The sequence below is a fragment of the Oncorhynchus tshawytscha genome, linkage group LG13 (genome assembly GCF_018296145.1).
Source record: "Oncorhynchus tshawytscha isolate Ot180627B linkage group LG13, Otsh_v2.0, whole genome shotgun sequence".
NCBI lineage: Eukaryota > Metazoa > Chordata > Actinopteri > Salmoniformes > Salmonidae > Oncorhynchus > Oncorhynchus tshawytscha.
Window position 1 is genome coordinate 14,663,806 of NC_056441.1, and position 21,186 is coordinate 14,684,991.

Genomic DNA, 21,186 nt, shown 5'->3' on the forward strand with positions numbered 1-21,186 from the left:
CAGGAGGGGGACATTAGAGACTATAGAGGACTGAATGTGGTCCAGACCTGGTCAGGAGGGGGACATTAGAGACTATAGAGGACTGAATGTGGTCCAGACCTGGTCAGGAGGGGGACATTAGAGACTATAGAGGACTGAATGTGGTCCAGACCTGGTCAGGAGGGGGACAGTAGAGACTATAGAGGACTGAATGTGGTCCAGACCTGGTCAGGAGGGGGACATTAGAGACTATAGAGGACTGAATGTGGTCCAGACCTGGTCAGGAGGGGGACATTAGAGACTATAGAGGACTGAATGTGGTCCAGACCTGGTCAGGAGGGGGACATTAGAGACTATAGAGGACTGAATGTGGTCCAGACCTGGTCAGGAGGGGGACATTAGAGACTATAGAGGACTGAATGTGGTCCAGACCTGGTCAGGAGGGGGACATTAGAGACTATAGAGGACTGAATGTGGTCCAGACCTGGTCAGGAGGGGGACATTAGAGACTATAGAGGACTGAATGTGGTCCAGACCTGGTCAGGAGGGGGACATTAGAGACTATAGAGGACTGAATGTGGTCTAGACCTGGTCAGGAGGGGGACATTAGAGACTATAGAGGACTGAATGTGGTCCAGACCTGGTCAGGAGGGGGACAGTAGAGACTATAGAGGACTGAATGTGGTCTAGACCTGGTCAGGAGGGGGACATTAGAGACTATAGAGGACTGAATGTGGTCCAGACCTGGTCAGGAGGGGGACAGTAGAGACTATAGAGGACTGAAGCTATCTTACTCACTAAATGATTGTGCTGGTAAACTGCTAAGCAAAATGAATCTTACTCACTAAATGATAGTGCTGGTAAAATAACTGTTGATCAATGGATTGAGCATAAAAAAGCAGACTAAGCAAAGCCTAATGAAATGTATGTAAAACATATGACAGCAGTGTCCGTTCTCGGTGCCCCCTTCCTGTCTCCGTACCCTGTAGTCCCTCCACCCCGTCCAGCTGGGTGACCACCTGGTCAGTGACACCTGTGTTGTCATGACCCCTCCTGGGGGTCAATGAGTCAAACCCAGATTGTTGACTTTCTTCCTCTTGAAAAGCTCACTTATGACCTCCGCAAGAGACAGCCCAAGTTTGATAGACTCTGGTCTCCACTATGCAACTATATTTCAAATTGGACAGAGTGAATGGGGTGATTAGGGAAATGTTACATGCTGTGTAAGGTGCTGTAAAAACAAATTATTTGCTCGTCGTCTCAGCTAAGGCTGGAAATAGCTAACAAGAACCTTGATAGTGCTGCTGTGTCACGCCCTGACCTTGTTTTGACCATGACCCTGTTTTTCTATATATTTTGGTTAGGTCAGGGTGTGACTAGGGTGGGTACTCTAGTTTTTGTAGGTCTAGGGGTTTTTGTAGGTCTAGGGGTTTTTGTATATCTATGTTGGCCTGATATGGTTCCCAATCAGAGACAGCTATTTATCGTTGTCTCTGATTGGAGATCATATTTAGGTAGCCATTTGCCTCATTTGTGTTGTGGGATCTTGTCTATGTATAGTTGCCTTAGTGCACATCAGCAGTGGTTCGTTTAGTTGTTTGTTGTTTTGTTAGGTGAGTTTCAGTTTATTAAAATGATAAACTCTACTCATGCTGCGCCTTGGTCACATCATTATGACGAACGTGACATTTTTAATTTTAAAAATAATTAAAATATATATTATTATATATTTTTTTATAGTCTGTCACTGAATGTGGAATGTGTTTTGTTGGTTGATTGAAAAATAAAACTTTAAATTGAAAAAAAGAAAACATCAACAATCACCAAACAATACTTGTTCCCCTCACGAGGGGTCAACTCAACGAAGTCCATCATAAAGTGCTCAAAAGGTCCTTCAGGCCTTAGATGGGACGTGGGGGATACTGAAATGCAGCATTCAACAATATTAGTCATGCGAATCAAACATTTCTTGCAAACACAGTAGAACCTACTGTACACCAATATTTATTTACAAGATCCACTATCTCTCCTTTTGACACATGGTCTTGACCATGAGACAATTTGGCAAGGAAATGGAAAGCACAACGGGGCATGGCTGGTCTGCTCATCTGTAAATAGCCCATCCAATCTACCTACCTCATCCCCATATTGTTTTTATTTACTTTTTTGCTAATTTGCTCACCAGTATTTCTACTTGCACATTATCATCTGCACATCTATCACTCCAGTGTTAATTTGCTAAATTGTAATTAATTCGCTACTATGGCCTATTTATTGCCCTACTTTTTTCTACTGTATTATTGACTGTACGTTTATTCCATGTGTAACTCTGTGTTGTTGTTTGTGTCGCACTGCTTTGCTTTGCTTTATCTTGGCCAGGTTGCAGCTGTAAATGGGAACTTGTTCTCAACTGGCCTACCCAGTTAAATAAAATGGCTGGTCGGCTCCACTCAACCAGCCACACACCCAGAGTATCTTTACGACAGCACCCAGCCCACTTGTCTCTCTGACTCATCAACCGTTGCCTGCAAAGCAACGACGTCATCAACAGAGAAAGGCTTGGTGGGAGCTGGAACTGCTGCCATCTGTAGGATGGGGGAAATAGAACAGGAAGCAGCCAATTTAGCTACACGGTCAGCTTTAGCGTTCCCCAGAGAAATGTTGTCATTAGAGGAAGAATGTGTTAGACACTTGATTATAGAAACAGAGGAGGGTAGCTGGACCGCCTGTAAGAGAGACGAGCAAGGTTACTGTGTGCAATCTGTTTTCCAGACGAGGTCAAAAACGCTCTATTCTTCCACAATGTTCCAAAATCATGAACAACACCAAACGCATATCTTCTATCAGTGTAAATGTTAACAAAGCTGTCCTTTCACAAAATACAAGCTCTAGTCAAGCCAAAAAGTTATGCCGCCTGGGCTGATATGTGTGAATTGAGTCGAGCACTCTCCACAGTTTCCAAAACAGTCACAGCATAACCAACTAATTTATCCCCTTTTTCCATTTCTCTGGGCAGACCTATCTACAAAAAACTCAGTCTGGATTGTCTAACGGGGTGTCTCTCAAGGGCTACAGTCAATTACAATAGCTACGTCCCAGTCATTATCTTCACCGGCATTTGCTGTAGGGAGAAGAGTTGAGGGGTTAAGAATTGTATATTGTTTCGGAGTAACATGAGACATTGTCAACAGAATGTTCTGATAGTCTAGCAGTCTGGCATGTGTCTAATGAGTCGTTCTTGCCTGTGTAATAATTGCGTGCACAGCATGGGGCACATGGACATGGGCTTATTTTGGTCTGACAAACACAAGCAAGGGGTAGACATTGTTTGTTTCAATTTGACCAATTCTATCTCAGCTTCATCAGTCCATATCACAACTTCACTCGCATCCATCTTTCTACCACAAATACAATCCTGCAGCGGTTGAACTCTCTCTGCATAGTCTTTCAACCACGGTCAACAGTAACCAGCCACACCCAACAGACATCATGTTCTGCTTGGTTTAGGCAAAGCTTTAATTGCCTCTAATCTATCTTTGGAGGGTGCAACCCTCAGAAGTAATGTCATGACCTACAGTGGCAAGAAAAAGTATGTGAACCCTTTGGAAATACCTGGATTTCTGCATAAATTGGTCATAAAATTTGATCTAATCTTCATCTATGTCACAATAATGCACAAACACAGTGTGTTTAAACTAATAACATACAAATATGTTTTCATGTCTTTATTGAACAGTGTAAACATTCACAGTGCAGGGTAGGAAAAGTCTGTGAACCCTTTGATTTCATAACTGGTTGACCCTCCTTTGGCAGCAATTACCACAACCAAATGTTTTCTGTAGTTGTGGATCAGACCTACACAACGGTCAGGAGGAATTTTGGACCATTTGTTACGTACGCTACAACTCAACTCCCCGTGGAGTAAAAGAGGTATGGGATTGTAGGTGCGAGTAAGGATGACAAAAGGCAGAGAATTGACCCTTTACTGGTAATTTATTCCTTCACACGATACATTTGAGGGAAAGGAGCTGAACGGAACCAAAGCAAAGAAAGTAAATGTCAAAGCCCCATCTACCATCTTACCTGCCTACCCACTACTTACCTAACCTGCCCTCTCCTATCTTACCTGCCTACCCACTACTTACCTAACCTACCCTCTCCTATCTTACCTGCCTACCCACTACTTACCTAACCTGCCCTCTCCTATCTTACCTGCCTACCCACTACTTACCTAACCTACCCTCTCCTATCTTACCTGCCTACCCACTACTTACCTAACCTACCCTCTCCTATCTTACCTGCCTACCCACTACTTACCTAACCTACCCTCTCCTATCTTACCTGCCTACCCACTACTTACCTAACCTACCCTCTCCTATCTTACCTGCCTACCCACTACTTACCTAACCTACCCTCTCCTATCTTACCTGCCTACCCACTACTTACCTAACCTACCCTCTCCCATCTTACCTGCCTACCCACTACTTACCTAACCTACCCTCTCCTATCTTACCTGCCTACCCACTACTTACCTAACCTACCCTCTCCCATCTTACCTGCCTACCCACTACTTACCTAACCTACCCTCTCCCATCTTACCTGCCTACCCATCTTACCTGCCTACCCACTAACCTAACCCTCTCCCATCTTACCTGCCTACCCACTACTTACCTAACCTACCCTCTCCTATCTTACCTGCCTACCCACTACTTACCTAACCTACCCTCTCCTATCTTACCTGCCTACCCACTCCTATCTTACCTAACCTAACCTACCTCTCCTATCTTACCTGCCTACCCACTACTTACCTAACCTACCCTCTCCTATCTTACCTGCCTACCCACTACTTACCGAACCTACCCTCTCCCATCTTACCTGCCTACCCAACCTACCCTCTCCTATCTTACCTGCCTACCCACTACTTACCTATCTTACCTAACCCACTACCCCTACCCTCTCCTATCTTACCTGCCTACCCACTACTTACCTAACCTACCCTCTCCTATCTTACCTGCCTACCCACTACTTACCTAACCTACCCTCTCCTATCTTACCTGCCTGCCACACCACTACTTACCAACCTACCCTCTCCTATCTTAACCCACTACCCTCCCTCCTATCTTACCTGCCTACCCACTACCTAACCCTCTCTATCTTACCTGCCTACCCACTACTTACCTAACCTACCCTATCTTACCTATCTTACCTGCCTACCCACTCCTATCTTACCTAACCCCACTACCCTCCCTCCTATCTTACCTGCCTACCCACTACTTACCTAACCTCCCCTCTCTTATCTTACCTGCCTACCCACCACTTACCTACCCTACCCTCTCCTATCTTACCTGCCTACCCACCACTTACCTACCCTACCCTCTCCTATCTTACCTGCCTACCCACTACTAACCTACCCTCTCCTATCCTATCTTACCTGCCTACCCACTACTTACCTAACCTCTCCTATCCTATCTTACCTGCCTAACCACTACTTACCTAACCTAACCTCTCCTATCTTACCTGCCTAACCACTACTTACCTAACTTACCTGCCTACCCACTACTTACCTAACCTACCCTCTCCTATCCTATCTTACCTGCCTACCCACTACTTACCTAACCTGCCCTCTCCTATCTTACCTGCCTACCCACTTACCTAACCTTTTAGCACCTCCTGGTGCGCTAACCAAAATACAGGGGGTGGTCCGCCCAGGTCTTACCTAGTGTGCATAGACTGTAAATACTACTGGTTATGTATTCCCGCAGGCCTCTTGCCTAAGCACTCCCTAGTTGCCTTCCCCTTCCCCCCTGGGAACAAATGAAACAGAATACAAACATAAGTAAACAACTTCAAGAATCAAAAACACTGCGTCCTATTGACACACACAGGACATACTAATAAGCTCTCTTTCTCTGAGCAACAAACTAGCACAGAACATAACAATCAGCTCTCTCCTAACAAAGGAACACAGGCTTTTCTAGCTTCAGGAGGAGTCCAATGGGAAACAGCTGTATCCTCTGACGAGAGGGCGGGTTCAGCTCCAATTAGCAATGGGGCCGACCAATCAGCTGCTTGGGGGAATTTTAGGAAGCCATCCTGAAACACACATACAAAAAAAAACACAATACAGAAACAATAAATGTAACACCATTCCTCTTTACAAAACTGTTTCAGTTCAGCAATATTCTTGGGATGTCTGGTGTGAACTGCTCTCGAGGTCATGCCACAGCATCTCAATGGGGTTGAGGTCAGGACTCTGACTGGGCCACTCCAGAAGGCTTATTTTCTTCTGTTGATTTACTTCTGTGTTTTGCATCATTGTCCTGTTGCATCTCCCAACTTCTGTTGAGGTTCAATTGGAGAACAGTTAGCCGAACATTCTCCTTCAAAATGTCTTGATAAACATGGGAATTCATTTTTCTGTCAACGATAGCAAGCTGACCAGGCCCTGGGGCAGCAAAGCAGCCCCAAACCATGATGCTCCCTCCACCATACTTTACAGTTGGGATGATGTTTTGATGTTGGTGTGCTGTGCCTTTTCCTCCACACGGTGTTGTGTGTTCCTTCCAAACAACTCAACTGCAGTTTCATCTGTCCACAGAACATTATGCTGGTAGCGTTGTGGAACATCCAGGTGCACTTTGACAAAATTCAGACAGTGTAGCAATGTTTTATTTGGACAGCAGTGGCTTCTTCCGTGGTGTCCTCCCATGAACACCATTCTTGTTTAGTGTCTTACGTATTGTAGACTCATCAACAGAGATGTTAGCATGTTCCAGAGATTTCTGTCTTTATCTGATACTCTAAGATTCTTCTTAACCTCATTGAACATTCTGTGCTGTGCTCTTGCAGTCATCTTTGCCGGACAGCCACTCCTAGGGAGAGTAGCAACAGTGCTGAACATTCTCCATTTATAGACAATGTGTCTTACCATGGACTGATGAACATCAAGGCTTTTAGAGATACTTTTGTAACCCTTTCCAGCTTTATGCAAGTCAACAATTCTTAATCTTAATCTTCTGAGATCTATTTTGTTTGAGGCATGGTTCACATCAGGCAATGTTTGTTGTGAATAGTAAACTCAAATTTTGTGAGTGGGCAAGGCAGCTCTAACCAAAATCTCGTCTCACTGATTGGACTCCAGGTTAGCTGACTCCAATTAGCTTTTGGAGAAGTCATTAGCCAAGGGGTTCACATACTTTTTCCAACCTACACTGTGAATGATTAAATTATGTATTCAATATAGACAAGAAAAATACAATCATCTGTGTGTTATTAGTTTAAGCACACTATGTTTGTCTATTGCTGTGACTTAGATGAAGATCAGATCAAATTTGATGACCAATTTATGCATAAATCCAGGTAATTCCAAAGGGGTCACAGTTTTTCTTGCCACTGTAAATATTTAACGGAGCTCCAGCATAACTGCATTTTACTAGGGGAAAATCAACCATGCTTGAGTGTCCTCGTGACATCTTTCCTCTGATTGTGAGCAAACCAACAAATCGTCAACATACTGAACAAAAGTACTCGTAGCACGCGCTCCAGCAGGTGTATCTTACTGATCATCCCTAAAGCCAACACCTCATTTGGCCGCCTTTCTTTCCAGTTTTCTGCTGCCTGTGACTGGAACGAATTGCAAAAATCGTTGAAGTTGAAGACTTTTATCTCCCTCACCAACTTTAAACATCTGCCATCTGAGCAGCTAACCGATCGCTGCAGCTGTACATAGTCCATTGGTAAATAGCCCACCCAATTTACCTACCTCATCCCCATACTGTTTTTATTTATTTACTTTTCTGCTCTTTTGCACACCAGTATCTCTACCTGCACATGACCATCTGATAATTTATCACTCCAGTGTTAATCTGCTAAAATTGTAATTATTCGCCTACCTCCTCATGCCTTTTGCACACAATGTATATAGACTCTTTTTTTTCTACTGTGTTATTGACTTGATTATTTTTTACTCCATGTGTAACTCTGTGTTGCTGTCTGTTCACACTGCTATACTTTATCTTGGCCAGGTCGCAGTTGTAAATGAGAACTTGTTCTCAACTAGCCTACCTGGTTAAATAAAGGTGAAATAAAATAAAATAAAATAAAAACTCCCTCGCGGAGCAACAAAACACTCTAGGTTTCGAGACATTTCTTGGGCAAACGTTTCCATCCTCCCCCCCAAGAAACAAGAACCAGTACTGTGACTCTTCAGGCACAGGGGTGCTAAAGAAAGCATTAGACTAAATCATTCACTGAAAAACAACAACTACCTGGAGGCACCTGGGATAAAATGGTAACAGTGTTAGGCACCAGGGGTGCTCTAGCATTGTTTACTAGTCTAAGGTCTTGTACAAACGATAATCACCAGATGGTTTCCTAACAGGTAAGATTGGTATGTTAGAAGGCAAATTCGGACAGTGCCTCTTTCAACTAATGCACTATTAATGGGAATAATATCCTTTTCAGCTTCTTTGCTAACAGGGTACTGAGCTTGGTAAGATCTGTGGGGGCTTTTTGGAACGACCACAACTGGTGCTGCTCCTTTCATACGTCTAATGTCGGTCTTTGATTTAGCGCACAGTTCTTCAGGTATATCCTTCAGCCAATCAATGTGTGATTTATCTTGTAATACCAAAGGCGTGGTTTAAACAGGAATTGGTTATTTTCTTGGTGTTGTCATCGCAGTAGCCCATTATAGGGAATAGAAAGTTGCTGTTGAAGCTGACCACTTTCCTTCCCCTTCCCAGGCCACCCAATCAGTTGCTTCCATCACTTCCTTCATCAAAATACCCACATATTTCCCTTGTGTTCCAGGATCTTTTGATAAGCTACAATGAGGAACAGAACTAGGGACTTCATACAAACTCATCTTACTATCCATCAACAACACTCCAGCTGCTACGAAGTCTTCTCATCTGTATATCCCATTCATGGTTTTCAACTTTCTCTTTTTGTTTTGACCATCTCTGTTGGTATTCAGGGTCCTCTTCACATGAGGGAACAGCAGCAGTACAATGTAGGTAATCAGACACTTCCCATTTACCATGCAATAGGGAAGAGAGGGATTGCTCTCTCAGCTGTCTCTCAACATGTTGATCATTCAGGTGCCAAGCATAGTAACAGTTCATCAGGCACGGGAAGATTCCATTTTCTCTCGATCCCAATGACAATCCTTCAATACAGGCATGGGATAAATTCATTTTAAAACATCAAATCTCTTCCTAATAAATGTACTAAATGTACTGGGCAGGTGGAGTACAGGAATCGGTGTCTTCATTTACCCTCTCGCCACTCCATGTCCAGGGGAAAAGTCAAACATTCAGAGGGAATTCCAGACGCTCCAACTTTCTGCATTGTTTTCTTTGAGAGGTAGGCAAACAGAGCAAACATTTTTAACACTGAGACTCCGGCCCGTGTCCACCAAATATTTACTTTTATGTTTATTAACTAAAATATCAAAAAGGGCGTTTTGGGTTGACAAGGTGGTCAATTTAGCATTTGACAGGTTTCTGGTTATTCATCACTTTCTCCTTTTTTCCGCCTCATCCTATGGTTTGTAGCCCTGATGGCGGCCTCCTCTTCCAAATGGGTTGTTCACCTGCACGCCCACAATTTGGGACTGCCACTCTCCTTGGCCTTCTCCTGCTCCAGGACAGATGCCCTACCTTCCCCCAGTTGTAGTAGCTCCAGTCTCGTCCTCTGTAAGCTCCAGCAGGGGCCCCTCAGACTCTACCTCTGCCTCTTTGACTTCCACGGTTGCCACCATTTTCTCTGTCCTTTTCCTCCTCCAGAGTAATACATCAGCTGTGCCTTCGTCAGTGTCTTTCCGTCCTTAGTTTATTTTTCTTCAACGGTCTTTCCGCATTGGTGATATGGCTTTACGTCAGACAGTGGTTTTGTTTCCCATGAAATACAAGTTGTAGTTACAGCTGTTTTCAGATCTTGTCTCAGGCCTGTCACCACAGCATGGCACAATACGCTGCTGTATGAGTCTTGGTCTGGCATCAGACCTGAGTGTTGGAGGAAGACTGTCTCCATTATTTCCATGTAGTCATTACATTTTTCATCCATTGCCTGTTTCGTGGAATGGATTTTCCGCCAGTCTGTGCGTTTTGGGAAAGCAGCCTTTATAGCTGTAAAATCTGCATCCAGCTGGTCACCACGATCAGCAACTGGTACATTGTAGTCCCACGTGTTTATAGTCCTTCCATTTAAATCTCAAGCAGCGGCAGAGTATTTCTTCAATTTCTCTGGTGGTGGGGTTGTACATTGATATGATTGCTTTTACCTCTTCCTCAAACCTCACAGCATCCTTTGCTGGTTCAATGACATCGTCCACTATTGCATTTTATTTCATAAACATCCCACGGTTTCTCCATTTCCAACATCCCGCCTCCATTGGGGTTGGGGTAGCGTATTATTGGAAACATTTTCTTTCTATCCTTCTGCTGGTCTTTTCTGCTTTGTCCTTCATTGCTGTCCTTGCAGCTTCATCTTGGCTACTTCATTCTTCCTGCTTGCACTCATTACTTTGCTTCTTGTTTTTCTACTTTTTTATTTTCTTACGTTTCTCCAGTTCTTTTCTGAGCTCTTCTAGCTCCTCTTCTTCACTCTCCCTCTCCTCTGTCCCTCTCTGCTCATTCACTCTGGTCCTTGTTTTTGCTGGTGGCTTTCTGCCTTCAGCTCCAGCACCTTCTGCAGCTCCTCCAACAGCTACTCCACCTGACACAGGTCCAACCCCATCTGGGTTGTGAGGGGACGGGAGGCCACCATCTTCGTCTGCTGGTGGAGGATTTGGCAGTGGCGGATACAAAGAGTTCCGCTCGGAGAAAGACCAGCCAGGCTTATTTTTTTCTCTTCTTCCTCTTTCTTCTCCGTTTCCACTTGCTTTACCATCAGTCCTCTTACAGCTTGATCCTTCGCATTTTCTGCTTCTCTCTCCCACTTCCTGAAAATCGTCCCACTTCAATTTAACTTTATTTTGTTTTCTTTCAAGTTGGCCTCTCACAGACTCCAGTCTTTCTGTGGTCAGTTTCGCATCAACCGGGAAATGTCCATATGTCCATCTTGTCCAGTCTTCTGTTTGGTTCAGTAACCACCTACCAATTTTTTTTGCCATTACGCTACACGGCCCTTTTGGTTCCAAGCACGGATCCTCCATCCTACTCTTACTATTTCCCTTTCCCATACTTAAACCCTATGTTGAACTCTTTCGGGGGAAAAACCTCCAGCTTAACACGTCATCCCACCGGGGCTAAAACCCTGTTCAGTTAATTAGTCAAGTACACAATACTCTCATCCACATAGTACTATTCCCAAACACAGTCAGTAATATCCCTTATTACTTTATTTATTTTAATTTAACCTTTATTTAACTAGGCAAGTCAGTTAAGAACAAATTCTTATTTTCAATGACGGCCTAGGAACAGTGGGTTAACTGCCTGTTCAGAACGACAGATTTGTACCTTGTCAGCTTGGGGATTTGAACTTGCAACCTTCTGGTTACTAGTCCAACGCTCTAACCACTTACCTCCTATGCATACATATGTATCTTCTGCGGTTCCTCTATAGCAGGGGTATGCAACTCCAGTCCTCTGGGGCCTGATTGGTGTCACACTTTTTCTCCATCCCTAGCAAACACAGCTGATTAATCAAATTGCATTCTAAACTGAAGATCATGATTAGGTGATTATTGGAGTCAGGTGTGTTAGTTGGGGCTGTGACAAAACTGTGACTCCAATCAGGCCCTCAAGAACTGGAATTGCCCACCCCTGCTCTATCGTCTCCATAGTATCCATAGTCCCTGAGCATCTATAGTCCCAATAGCATCCATAGTCCCTATAGCTACAGCATCTATGATCTCTACAGCATCCAGTCCCAATAGCATTCATAGTCCCTATAGTTATAGCATCTATGATCCCTAAAGCATCTACAGTCCCTCAGCATACATAGTATCAATAGTTTGTATAGTCATAACTGCCATGGTCTCTATAGACTCTATTGTCTTGCCACTTCCCATACATATAGAATAACTCCTTGTCCACCTTCTGCTATTCCTAGTGGTTCCCTGACCACTTCTCATAAATGCCTAAAATAACATAATATGCTATTATCAGTGGTTCTCAGACCACGTAGACACTTCTCATATAAAAATGCCTACAGACAATTGTCAATGATGCAAAGATTGTGGTGGAAATTCAACACCAGGGACACCTGAAGTCAAACTTAAATGAATCACAAACTTTATTATCAGCAAGCTGGAGAGGTTACATCAGAAGCTCCGCTGGGGCAGTCCCAGCAGTTGTCTTATATACGGCTATACAGAGAAGTTATATTTGCATGATTTAGCATAATTAATTCATCATTACCGGTGGCTCGCACATGTGACTGACCAATACCTCACAAGGCCTTCTCTCTCCAAGTTGAGACCTTGAAACTGACATACCTTGGTTGTTCCCATAGCAACATTCTGGGCATACTGCCAAGTTGCTTATCAGTAATAGTGAGGATTCCTCCATACACGATCAGTCAGTCACCTGCATGAACCCATCTAATTGGTTATTTGAAAAGTATCATTGATTTGACACACAAACATAACATTTGCCTCACACAGTTATCAACATTTAATGTGTTGATTTGAATATATTAAGTCTGATGAGATAGCAAAGCTTGTCACTAGTACCTGTATGTCTGTATCACTAAGAGCTAATAGAAACAACTGATCAGGCTCTTCACTCTCTGGCTCAGGTTCTGACTTCAACACAGTCAGAGCAAACTCCACCTTCCCTGAAGGGAGAATATCATGACTGTATTACAAAGACTGTATTACATTTACACTGCACTCCATACTCTTTAGGTGAGATTGAATGTCCTGCTGCCAACCGTCACAGAGTGACTTCATGTGTGTGTCCCAAATGTCACTCTATTCTCTTTATAGTGCACTACTTTTGAACAGACCCTATAGGACAATAAAGGGAACAACGTGCCATTTGGGACACACATTATGTGTACCTTAAATTGCAGGTACTGTAGGAGGATTGTGTTGGAGCGGCCCGTCAGACAGGCTAGTGGTTCGTGGCTCTGGGTGTGCAGCCAACCCAGGAAGGCAGTCTGAATCTCCACCTCACTCTGCCGCAGGCTAGGAGGACACCAGGGCAGGGGTCAAACAGCAACATGGCATTCAATACAACCAGCTGCCAAAGAGCTATACATTTACACCACGTGTCAAGTTCATTCCACGTAGGGCCAAGTGTCTGCGGGTTTTCACTCCTCCCTTGTACTTGGACCTCCATGGAGTTTGATACCCCTGAGTTACACCATTCTATTTACCTCATGAAATGGAAAGTACAAGGTTAGGATAATCAGAACAATACATTCAATAGAATTACATATGATGTCAAATGTAAATGTTACTCACCTGTGGTTGTAAAGGCTGCAGGTAGATACTGGTGGCTACTCTAGGAGTTGATTTGATTGGCTTGATTATCACTGGTGAGTGTGGGTCGAAATGGAGCTTAGTTCCCAGGGATAGTGGGATCTGAGACATGCAATTATGCTTGAATACATATAGCTTCAATATAAATCAGTTTACAATATGAATCAATTTACACAAACCTGTAAACTATGTCCTAAGAGCTAATAGAAACTATGATTGGGTAGTATGATTTTGCTCAATAATGTTCTGTGCTGCTACCATGTTGTGCTACTGCCATGCATTGTTATGCATTGCTACCATGCTATGTTGTCATGTGTTGCTGCCATGCTGTTATCTTAGGTCACTATTTATGTAGTGTTGTCTCTTTTTTGTGATGTGTGTTTTGTCCTATATTATAATTTTTTAATTCCCAGCCCCGCTGGAGGCCTTTTGCCTTCTGCTAGGCCCTTCATTGTAAATAAGAATTTGTTCTTAACTGACTTGCCTAGTTCAATAAAGGTTAAATAACATTTAAAAAATTACAAAATTGAGAATAGTTTGTTGATTAGGCCTACATTGTGCTCAACGTTTAGACCATGGCTAATGTACATGTAATCACCCAGACCCTTCCACTGTGGAGCTCTTCCTCTCTAGAAGATCCTTTCAGTTCCTCTGTATGGTGACACACCACACACCACAGTCGTGGACAAAAGTTTTGAGAATGTGACAATTCATATTTGTGTCAGTCTGCTCAGTGTCTTTAGATATTTTTGCCAGATGTTACTATTGAATACTGAAGTATAATTACAAGCGGCAAAGGCTTTTATTGACAATTATATGAAGTTGATGCAAAGAGTCAATATTTGCAGTGTGGACCCTTCTTTTTCAAGACCTCTGCAATCCGCCCTGTCATGCTGTCAATTAACTTCTGGGCCACATCCTGACTGATGGCAGCCCATTCTTGCATAATCAATGCTTGAAGTTTGACAGAATTTGTGGGTTGTTGTTTGTCCACCTGCCTCTTGATGATTGACCACAAGTTCTCAATGGGATTAAGGTCTGGGGAGTTTCCTGGCCATGGACCCAAAATATTGATGTTTTGTTCTTCGAGACACTTTTGCATTATGGCAAGGTGCTCCATCATGCTGGAAAAGACATTGTTCATCACCAAACTGTTCCTGGATGGTTGGGAGAAGTTGCTCTGGGAGGTTGTTGGTACCATTCATTATTCATGGCTGTGTTCTTAGGCAAAATTGTGATTGAACCCACTCCCTTAGCTGGGAAGCAACCCCACACATGAATTGTCTCAGGATGCTTTACTGTTGGCATGACACAGGACTGATGTGGCAAAGAGGGACTTTGCACTTAATTGCAATTCATCTGATCACTCTTCATAACATTCTGGAGTATATGCCAATTGCCATCATACAAACTGAGGCAGCAAACTTTGAAAATGAATATGCGTCATTCTCAAAACTTTTGGCCACGACTGTACAGCGGCTTCCTCTTCCCTGTCCCCTGCATCATCACCAGGCTGGGGAGCACCACCAGCACCTCCACTCTTCTTCTTCTTCTCCATGGCCAGCTTGGCCCTCTCTCTCACCCTCTTGGGAGAGAGCACCTTGGACAGTAGGCCATACGTCACAGCTGGCTGGCCACCATTGATATTACACTCCCATCTGCTGGCTGCATGTCAGAATGAGGTCAACCCCAAGGCTGGCACTCAGAGGGCCAGAAGACACAGGCGGTGCTCTGCATACTCTGAAGACTGAGTCACTGAGGAGGGAAGAGATGTTGGAGATGGGGGAGACTCTCTCACTGGGTCATAGTTCCATGTTAGCATGTACCTGACCATGTTCTTTAGGATTTCTATCCCGCCCCACTGCTGGGGGCACTGGAGGCCAGCAGCGTTGGGACATTGTTCTACAGGAAGTCCAGTCTTCTGAATGCTCTCCAGAGAGGACCTGGAGGAGGGTGAGAGGTCAAAGTTCAGCTGCCTGTGGATTGGCTGGCTCTGATTGAGTAAGGATGTTCTAAAAGGAGCGCCGAAGCGGTCCACAGTTCCAGCACAGATTTTAGGAGAGACATGCAGCTCTGTGAACTAGAGGTCGACCGATTAATCGGAATGGACGATTAATTAGGGACGATTTCAAGTTTTCATAACAATCGGAAATCGGTATTTTTTACCTTTTTTACCTTTATTTAACTATGCAAGTCAGTTAAGAACACATTCTTATTTTCAATGACGGCCGAGGAACGGTGGGTTAACTGCCTCGTTCAGGGGCAGAAAGACAGATTTTCACCTTGTCAGCTCGGGGAATCCAATCTTGCAACCTTACAGTTAACTAGTCCAATGCAATAATGACCTGCCTCTCTCTTGTTGCACTCCATAAGGAGACTGCCTGTTACGCAAATGCAGTAAGCCAAGGTAAGTTGTTAGCTAGCATTAAACTTATCTTATAAAAAAACTATCAATCATAATCACTAGTTAACTTGGGGCGGCAGGGTAACCTAGTGGTTAGAGTGTGGTTAGAGTAACCGAAAGGTTGCAAGTTCAAATACCCGAGCTGACAAGGTACAAATCTGACAAGGTAAAAATCTGTCGTTCTGCCACTGAACATGCAGTTAACCTACTGTTCCTAGGCCGTCATTGAAAATAAGAATTTGTTCTTAACTGACTTGACTAGTTAAATAAAGGTAAAATAAATAAAAAACTACACATGGTTGATGATATTACTAGATATTATCTAGCGTGTCCTGTGTTGCATATAATCTGACTGAGCATACAAGTACAGAGGGGCAAAAAAGTATTTAGTCAGCCACCAATTGTGCAAGTTCTCCCACTTAAAAAGATGAGAGAGGCCTGTAATTTTCATCATAGGTACACTTCAACTATGACAGACAAAATGAGAGAAAAAAATCCAGAAAAATCACATTGTAGGATTTTAATGAATTTATTTGCAAATTATGGTGGGAAATAAGTATTTGGTCAATAACAAAAGTTTCTCAATACTTTGTTATATACCCTTTGTTGGCAATGACAGAGGTCAAATGTTTTCTGTAAGTCTTCACAAGGTTTTCACACACTGTTGCTGGTATTTTGGCCTATTCCTCCATGCAGATCTCCTCTAGAGCAGTGATGTTTTGGGGCTGTTGCTGGGCACAGACTTGCTCTGTGTAGGGAACATTCAACTCCCTCCAAAGATTTTCTATGGGGTTGAGATCTGGAGACTGGCTAGTAGGCCACTCCAGGACCTTGAAATGCTTCTTACGAAGCCCCTCCTTCGTTGCCCGGGCGGTGTGTTTGGGATCACTGTCATGCTGAAAGACCCAGCCACGTTTCATCTTCAATGCCCTTGCTGATGGAAGGAGGTTTTCACTCAAAATCTCACGATACAATGGCCCCATTCATTCTTTCCTTTACAAGGATCAGTCGTCCTGGTCCCTTTGCATTAAAACAGCCCCAAAGCATGATGTTTCCACCCCAAGCTTCACAGTAGGTATGGTGTTCTTTGGATGCAACTCAGCATTCTTTGTCCTCCAAACACAACGAGTTGAGTTTTTACCCAAAAGTTCTATTTTGGTTTCATCTGACCATATGACATTCTTCCAATCTTCTTCTGGATCATCCAAATGCTCTCTAGCAAACTTCAGACGGGCCTGGACATGTACTGGCTTAAGCAGGGGGACGCGTCTGTCACTGCAGGATTTCCCTGGCGTCCCTGGAGTCCCTGGCGGCGTAGTGTGTTATTGATGGTAGGCTTTGTTACTTTGGTCCCAGCTCTCTGCAGGTCATTCACTAGGTCCCCCAGTGTGGTTCTGGGATTTTTGCTCACCGTCCTTGTGATAATTTTGACCCCACGGTGTGAGATCTTGTGTAGAGCCCCAGATCGAGGGAGATTATCAGTGGTCTTGTATGTCTTCCATTTCCTAATAATTGCTCCCACAGTTGATTTCTTCAAACCAAGCTGCTTACCTATTGCAGATTCAGTCTTCCCAGCCTGGTGCAGGTCTACAATTTTGTTTCTGGTGTCTTTTGACAGCTCTTTGGTCTTGGCCATAGTGGAGTTTGGAGTGTGACTGTTTGAGGTTGTGGACAGGTGTCTTTTATACTGATAACAAGTTCAAACAGGTGCCATTAATACAGGTAACGAGTGGAGGACAGAGGAGCCTCTTAAAGAAGAAGTTATAGGTCTGTGAGAGCCAGAATTCTTGCTTGTTTGTAGGTGACCAAATACTTATTTTCCACCATAATTTGCAAATAAATTCATTAAAAAATCCTACTTTCTGGATTTTTTTTTCTCATTTTGTCTGTCATAGTTGAAGTGTACCTATGATGAAAATTATAGGCCTCATCTTTTTAAGTGGGAGAACTTGCACAATTGGTGGCTGACTAAATACTTTTTTGCCCCACTGTATCTAAGTATCGGACTGAGCGGTGGTAGGCAGAAGCAGGCGAGTAAACATTCATTCAAACAGCACTTTCATGCGTTTTGCCAGCAGCCCTTCGTTGTGTGTCAAGCATTGTGCTGTTTATGACATCAAACCTATCAACTCCCGAGATGAGGCTGGTGTAACCGAAGTGAAATGGCTGGCTAGTTAGCGCGCGCTAATAGCGTTTCAAACTTTGGTTGTTTCCCTTGCTCTGCATGGGTAACGCTGCTTCGATGTGGTGGCTGTTGTCGTTGTGTTGCTGGTTCGAGCCCAGGGAGGAGCGAGGAGGGGACGGAAGCTATACTGTTACACTGGCAATACTAAAAGTGCCTATAAGAACATCCAATAGTCAAAGGTTAATGAAATACAAATGGTATAGAGGGAAATAGTCCTATAATAACTACATCCTAAAACTTCTTACCTGGGAATATTAAAGACTCATGTTAAAAGGAACCACCAGCTTGAATATGTTCTCATGTTCTGAGCAAGGAACTGAAACGTTAGCTTTCTTACATAGCACATATTACACTTTTACATTCTTCTCCAACACTTTGTTTTTGCATTATTTAAACAGAATTGAACATGTTTCATTATCTACTTGAGGCTAAATTGATTTTATTGATGTATTATATTAAGTTAAAATAAGTGTTAATTCAGTATTGTTGTAATTGTCATTATTACAAATACATTTGAAAAAGTATTATTATTATGTATATATTTATTTCTAAATCGGCCGATTAATCGGTATCTGCTTTTTTGGGCTTCCAATAATCGGTATCGGCGTTGAAAAATCATAATCGGTCGACCTCTACTGTGAACGGCTCTGATTGACCGTACGGTACAGTTGGGGAGACTGAGGCTGCAGAAGAAGAAGAGTATGGAGGATAGTATTACATCAACTCTTTCTTTGTATGAGCAGTTGAGTTCATAGCTGGTAGATGTTGAAAAAATTACAAAGCGAAAATCAGTGCTGACCTGATTCGGATGTAGATGAGTGTTCTCTGGTCCACCCACACAGGAAACACTGCATCAGGAAACACCACTCTATTCTGCTCCAGGAGCTGCTGCACTGTGGAGCTCCTGAAGACACAACAGAGTTGATTTAGTCTCTTCAACAATGTATCAACAATGTCAATGACACAAAGACCACTCTAAACACAGGTACTCACCAGGATCTCCAAGTCGTCAGAGGTGAGTGGGTCCACAAACATCTGCTGTACAGACAGGACCTGCTGGCATGGCCGCAAGAAGCCCTGAAACCATACAACACGAGTTAGTAAGTGGAAGAGGTTATAAAGGTATGAGTTTGGGGAATGGGCAACAAGAGAATTAGTGAAGAGTGGGACATCATTACCTGCTCTCCATCTTTGAGTCCAAGCTTCTCTCCCAGTTGCCTGCTCAACTCTACTTTATGGTCCTCCTCGTTGGCAGTGCCTCTGCTTCTGGTCCAGCTGAGGAACACATGGGCATCATGACCCCAGGACAGCTCCAGAGCCAGGTTCTGTATAACACAGAAGATAATTACATGAACAAACATGGGAAACATGGCATTCCACAAAAAAACTAGAAGACATGGCATGAAATGGTCACAAGTGCAAGTTAGCTACCGGTAGTATAATTATAACTTGAAAAAAACAAAAAGAAAACAACACTAGCAAACTACATACAGTAGCCAGTTTGTAGCTTACCTGGTGAAGCGAGAGCTGTGTTACCAAGAAAGCGGTTGAAGAAAGCAGCTTTTCGTGTTGTTAAAAACCAATGTGACAGATTAGATGCCATTATTTCCCAACATAACTAAATATGTTGGCAATATGATCTAAACGCAAATGAAGTAGCTAGATAATTAGCTAGATTATTTGTACGTGATTTTACGGGTCGCATTCGGTTATGCATTCTGTGCAGGCAAAAGTAGCTGATCCGATTTTTTTTTCTCACAGAGACGCTCACATCAATTACCTCAGAACCGATTATTTTTGTCTGGGAAACTACTTCAGGTTTGGGTTTTGTTGTCATTAGCAAACATGGCGGCGCCCATCAACAGCTGAAGTTGGAGCACTCCAGAGGTTTATAAACACCATGAGCAACACAATATGTGCCCCTCGCGAACAAATTATAGAAAATGAAGGAGACCTAAAGAAGTTAAGGTAAGAATATCGTTTCCTTCAGCGAAATTCTGTATCCATGCTCAATACTTGGCTAGCAAGTTAGCTCGGTCGCCACTGTGCAATTTCTTGTTTTGTATTTCTTTATCTTACCCTCATGCTATATTGCATCTGCAGGTGTACACCATCAACTTGGAGTCTCGTTACCTGACAGTGTAAGAAGCCCCAGCCATTGGGGTGATGACAGAACTAATCCAGCTCTCTGCGCTGTACAGGTTTGTGGAGGAGGGCTGGATGAATACCCTGCAGAGGAATTCAGAGGTCTACCTCATCAAGTTCCAGAAACTCACCAGTGCAAGGTCAGGACAGGTTCCATCCAGTTGATCATGATGAGTGATACATAACTAGGGCTGGGAGTTTTGTCAGTGACCATGTAACCTGAATGTTGTGTTCAGTAACGTGGGATTCTAGCTCAGTTGAGTATTGAATGCTGTTGCTTTAAGAATGTGCATTTGTAACACTGACCAGGGAAAAAACCTCTAGGCCCTAGTTTATAGTAACTAACTATTAGGCCCTTGGTATTACTAGGCTCTATTAGTTATACAGTACTGTCAAATCTGCAAACAGAGTGTCTGAGTTATACCAGTTATACTTTGATGTCATTCTGTTTCAGGGCAGCCAAAAGGCACATGGATGAGAAGAGTTTCTTTGGAGGTTTACTACATGTGCTATGCCCCAGAGTATGAGACAGTGGAGAACACCAGATTAAAGCTGCAAGACGGGAGATATGTGAATAGGACGGCTCAAAATAAAGGTACAGATGATGTGTTAGTAGACTATTATCAGAACTATATCTGTCATTCACAACATAAGCATTACTATTATGATGCAGTTAGTTGACACATACTGTATGATTCTCAATTTGTCTTGTTTGGTTGTGGAACAAAAGAACAGGACCAGGGGGATGAAGAGAGCAAAAAGCCCATGTCTTCAGATACATTTGCTACCACAGCCAGGACTTCTTAAGGTGATGATCAGAGATCCAGTGATACCGGCAATCAGGAAGAGACTTTGACCCTTGAGCCAATTGTAAGCTAGGGATGATTAGGTGACCATGGTTGTACAAGGGCCAGATTGGGAATTTAGCCAGGACACCGGGGTTAACACCCCTACTCTTACGATAAGTGCCATGGGATCTTTTTTTAGTGACCACAGAGAGTCAGGACACCCGTTCAACATCCCCCTACACAGAGCAATGTC

General features: G+C 43.4%; 1 long non-coding RNA gene and 1 pseudogene across 1 annotated transcript; one reads left to right on the forward strand and one right to left on the reverse strand.

The window, feature by feature from the left end:
• Positions 1-12,195: 12,195 nt before the first annotated feature.
• LOC121839039 lies at positions 12,196-13,818 on the reverse strand. Its single transcript, XR_006078560.1, has 2 exons — positions 13,394-13,818; positions 12,196-13,297 (listed from the first exon to the last, which is right to left on the reverse strand). It is a non-coding gene; the product is annotated as an uncharacterized LOC121839039 (long non-coding RNA).
• A 5,417-nt stretch (positions 13,819-19,235) lies between these two features.
• Positions 19,236-21,123, forward strand: LOC112246995 (annotated as a pseudogene).
• Positions 21,124-21,186: the final 63 nt, after the last annotated feature.